Below are 5393 nucleotides of genomic sequence, written 5' to 3' on the forward strand. Positions count from 1 at the left end.
ATTGTCCGAATGAGGCCGTACATCCCTCTTCCCCTTTGGTGTCTTCGCTTTGGCCACCCTACCACCATCGGTAAGAGTGTAGAAACTTGCAAAAACTGGTCAGAAGTAAAACACACGATATAAGGAGAACTCTGCAAAAATACACAATACTGCCTAAACTGTAAAAATAACGCCGAATATGACTACCAACCAGCGTTGCCAATTTGTGGTGAATTCCCCAAAGTGCGGGGAATTTTAAGTTGATTGGGGACTTATTGGGGATTGACATTATGTGGGGAAATGCGGGGATTTTTACATTTTTTGATTTCCTGTCCAGTGTTGCCAAAGTTTGTCGAGAAAAAAAGCTGTTTTTGACGGGAGAAACGTTGCAAAAAAGCTGAAAAATTAGAAAAAAAAAGTTATAAAAAAAAGCGGGTTTTCATTATATTCTATAAATTTCTGATATTCTGATAGGCACATATCATACGAAATAGAAGCATACGAAATCGCTTCTATTAAAACATTTTATATAGAATTTGAGCAGCAGCTGCTCTGATCTTTACAATATTTTCAGAATTTCGTCAATACAGTCCTCATTCTCCTCATTTTTATGCTCATACGTTAATCCTGTTCCTATCATTTTTAGGAATTTATGAGGCAACTTATAAGTATAGCAACATTTGTCATGTCTGCGCAAGCCATATCTGTATGTTATGTTAAATGCATAATTTAGAATATTATTTATTTTCATTTTAAGTAGAAAACAATTAAACCACTCACCTTACGTGAAGTATACTGTTAAGTGTACTCAAATGTAGTCTATTTCGCAGTTTAGACTTCACAAGGTTGACTTGGCTAAATATGCGCTCTACTTCGGCGTTAGACCAAGGCAACGATAATATATTAATGGCAAACCCGAGCCAACTCCGCAAATGTGTTGTTGCCTCCAGAATCCATATAGGAATTGACTTCAATCCAAAATTTTTTTGTGTTGTCCGTATTTTGCCAATTAACAAAATGAATTTTCTTGTATATTTTGGCAACTTAGTCCTTCCAATAATGGAATAATATCTTTTTTGTTACTGCGCAACACATTGTTCACAGAAAAAAATATCAATCTGCTTCAATATCTTATAGTTTTCTGGAAGCCTTAAATTAAATTGAAAATAATATATTTGGTTTAATTATACGGTGTCAAATAAAAACTAGTTACCTCTGCTTGAGTTGCTTAATAAGCTCAAATAAAAATTTCGAGCAGCAGTCTCGAATCTCTTTTTCGGATAATGGATCCAATTTCATTAACTTTACATGTTTCTCAAACTCATATCCTTGCGCTAGATCATCGTGGACATATCTTTCGACACCCTCCGTTTCCAACAAATCCACATCTATATTAGGTGGAACTATGCGCTTTTTCAATGAATGTATGGCCAACGTCAAATCATTTAATAATTCCGTGCCATTTGTGTTGCTGCTCTGGAAACACTTATTTACTCTTTGCATCTCGGACAATATTGGATTAAAAAAAAGTAAATATGCGCAGTTCTTGTCATTGAACATTTGATGCAAGAGTTCCGCTTTATGGCATTTTTCCTTGTTCGCTGCTAGGTTAAAATGGAGTTTCAGCTCTTCCCATTGCTGCCAATTCGATTGACAGCCACCTTGTGTCGCACACTTTTGGGATCTTTAGTGGAGCCTTGGCGAAGAATATTTCAAAAAGTTATAAGTTTTTTATTTTACTAGATTAAAAAGATTAGTTTTCTAAAGAAAATTTGTATTAATGCAAATAGGGACGATCACACATAAAATAACATTTTTTTTAAAAACATTTAAAACGAATAATTAGAACGTTAGAGCAAAAACGAGTTAGAACAAATACAACGAATACAGTATAAAAAGTAGCATCTTTTCCTACACAAACCTTATCGTCGTTTAAAGCCTGGTATAGATCTTTGTACACGAGCTGTCTAGCCGAACTTTTCGAAAACCAGTTATAGGTTTCGTGAACCAAAAACTCCAAACTTGCAGGCATAAAATCTTTACAAACATGACTTACAGCCAATTGAACCGAATGACAGACGCACTTTATTAAAATCAAGGAAGGCGCTTCCTTTTTTAACAAAGTGTACACACTGTTATTTACATCTGTCATCACGTTGGCATTATCGGTACCAATGCCTATTAAATTTTTATACCCGCTACCCATAGGGTAGAAGGGTATTATAACTTTGTGCCGACAGGAAATGTATGTAACAGGTAGAAGGAGGCATCTACGACCCTATAAGGTATATATATTCTTGATCAGCGTCAACAGCCGAGACGATCTAGCCATGTCCGTCTGTCCGTCTGTGTGTCTGTCCGTATGAACACCTAGATCTCAGAGACTATAAAAGATAGAGCTATATTTTGTTATGTTTGCACGCAGATCAAGTTTGTTTCAAATTTTTGCCACGCCCACTTCCGCCCCCGCAAATCAAAAAAATCGAATAACAAGCGTAATTTTAAAGCTAGAGTTGCAAATTGTGGTATATACAATAATAACTATAGTAGTTATGATTCCTGAAAATTTGGTTGCGATCAGATAAAAAATTGTCGAAGTTATTAAAGAAATACTTATGTATGGGCAAAAACGCCTACTTACTAGGGGTCTTACTTGCTTTGGCTGACAATCTGGTATATTGAGCCGTCTATGGTATATTTTGAATGCGGTACTATATCGATATACCACATATACCATTTGGTATAGTTTTAGTATTTTTGCAGTATATTTGCTATATTTTGAGAATAATACCGCAAAATATATTGCTTTTATTCAAAATGGGTAGCGGGTATCTCACAGTCGAGTACACTCGACTGTAGCTTTCTTACTTGTTCATGTCGAGTTTGGACTCCTTCAGCTCGTTTTTTAGGGCCTCAACAATGCACGATGCGTTTCCATGCTCTAAGTGAATTAACTTAAAAAATGCCGAAACAAACTTTTCATGTTGATGCGAAAAATAATTGATGACAACACCTAATTGCATAATGAAGTGCATAAAAAAAGATGTGGACAATATTATATACGACAAAAATACAATACAAATAGTTGAATTTGAAATATATGTACATACCTAGAAGTTTAGTAACACTTATATCCGTTGATTCATCTATTTGGAGACTAAATTTTGAGTCCCCAATATCACTCTGCAAATCCTCGGAAAAGTGCAGTCCCAAAATGATGATGTTAATGATGTTGGTGCACTTTGTCCTGTGTAGACGTATGCGACTATTGCTGTCATCTTCAAAGTATTTAATGACTAGGTTTCCTAAATGGTCCACCTGAGCCATCGATGCATGTTCGGCCACAAAAAGACATAGCGCTGCTTCTTGTTCCATCGTCTTAACCGGCAAAGTAACAAAATCTATTTTGTTGGTTTGCATAAAGCCGCCCGTAGCACTTTTATGCTTTTTGGTCAAGGCGTGGGCTCGCAAATCAGATAGTTTTGCGGTGATTGTGCATTTGCAGTAACTGCACAAAACTCTTCTTTCATCCGTGTCGTCCCTATGTGCCCATGTCTTAAACTCATCGCTTGTTAGCCAAGCGTCCCGACATTTTTTGCTTGTAGTTTTTTGGCATATTTTAAAACAATAAAAACACACTGAACGTAATTCCCTGAATTCACTTTTTCCGTTAGTGACGCTACGATCAAAATTGGTTTATCGATGTTCTTTGTGGTTGTTTTACAGCACTACACAATCGATTTGTCACTAAAAGTGTTGGCTAGCATCATCAAAACAGCTTCGGATAATATTGCTCGATACTTTTGGGCATATAGAAAAAAAATCTGAAAAAAGCATTTGAGTAAAAAAAAAGCCTGAATTCCCGCTGCCCGCTGTTTCCAATTTTTTCTAGCAAATGGCATTTGAAAAAAGCCAGTTTTGACGGGAAAAAAGCGACTCTGGCAACACTGTTCCTGTCCTTTATAAATTTGTGACAGCACAAAAATTAGACGATGAATGGCGAGCTCACGCAATGCTGGATTTTTGTCAACATGGGCTTGAAGTTCAAAATAACATTGATGCTGAATGTTACTGGGGTAAAGTGTTTCGTCTGAAAAACGCTGCGGGAGAATACCTGTTTCAAAATATAAAAATTGTTATTTCGTTGTTGCTGATACTGCCTTTTTCAAATGCATCAGTCCAGCGCAAATTTAGTGTTCTTAAGAATTTGAAAACTGAAAACCGAATTTTTGTCCCCAAATTTGGGGAATTTTATCCCGATTTTTGGGGAAATGTATAAATTTGCACTGGCAACCCTGCTACCAACATATCCCACTCAACCACAAATGCCCCACTTTCTTCAAGCCACAGGAATTAACGGCAATAAAAAAGTACTGAAAAACTCGACCATAAAACACTTGATATTTATCACACTAGACACAAACACCACCTGAGAAACACATATGCCAAATCAATTGCACGCCCCATTCAACAACTACACACTCAGCCACTCTAACTGCTTCTTTATCCAACATCCACAACACATTTGCAACTCAATCAACAACTACACGACCAAGCGAAACAGCAATGGATACAACATCAACACATTACCCACGAAAACATGGAAACAAACAACAAACTTTTCAACACCGAAAACACTCATTACACATCACAGCCGACCAATGATATCAAATTAAGAATATACCTAAAAAATAAGTCTACTCTAGCTACTAAACTATAACCGCCCAAACCTAAATTAACTAAAACTTCCATAAAAAACAAATACACCACCTGATTAATATCTGAAAAATCTAAATCATATAATAATGCTTAAAATAATTTAATGGAATATCAGAGGATACTTAAACAACTATAACGAACTATTAATAATAATTAAACTATACTCACCACAAATTATCTGTCTCCAAGAAACCCATTATTTCAACACAAATGTCCCAATCCCTGTCCCAGTCAATTACCAAATGCACAACAATACAGTATGGCGTTGCCATACTAGTTCAAAATCCTTACACTATTCCCCCTAACAACCCAATCTAATTGCATAGAAACCCTCGCAATCGACTTCACATCAAAAACTAAAATTACCCTTTTTTCAACCTACATACCCATAAACATTTTTCACTTAAATCTCTAAACAATCACTTTGAATCATACACCACAAACAACAATCAAATTATACTAGGTGATTTTAATAGCTGGTACCACACCTGGGGATCACACCAATCGAACAGTAGAGGCAAAATACTACCCAACTTTATCCAAAACTCCAACCTTACATTACTCAACTACGGCTCCCCAATCCATTTTTTACCCACAAAATCTTCACACACATAGACCTCACGTTATGCTCTCCTAATCTCACCCCCTTCACTAGCTGGAAAATAACTGATGACTCCCATGGAAGTGATCACTTC

The 5393-nt window shown here is 36.2% G+C and overlaps 1 long non-coding RNA gene across 2 annotated transcripts; it reads right to left on the reverse strand.

Annotated features, from left to right (window-relative positions):
- Positions 1–480: 480 nt before the first annotated feature.
- On the reverse strand, positions 481–1615 carry LOC133849742 (uncharacterized). 2 transcript variants are annotated; one of them, XR_009895443.1, is made up of 3 exons: positions 1193–1615; positions 760–1120; positions 481–683 (listed from the first exon to the last, which is right to left on the reverse strand). It is a non-coding gene; the product is annotated as an uncharacterized LOC133849742 (long non-coding RNA). The 2 variants fall into 2 exon arrangements; XR_009895442.1 differs by having other exon boundaries at positions 760–1128.
- Between the last annotated feature and the right edge of the window lie 3778 nt (positions 1616–5393).

Source organism: Drosophila sulfurigaster, unplaced genomic scaffold (assembly GCF_023558435.1).
Source record: "Drosophila sulfurigaster albostrigata strain 15112-1811.04 unplaced genomic scaffold, ASM2355843v2 contig_289_pilon, whole genome shotgun sequence".
NCBI classification, from domain to species: domain Eukaryota; kingdom Metazoa; phylum Arthropoda; class Insecta; order Diptera; family Drosophilidae; genus Drosophila; species Drosophila sulfurigaster.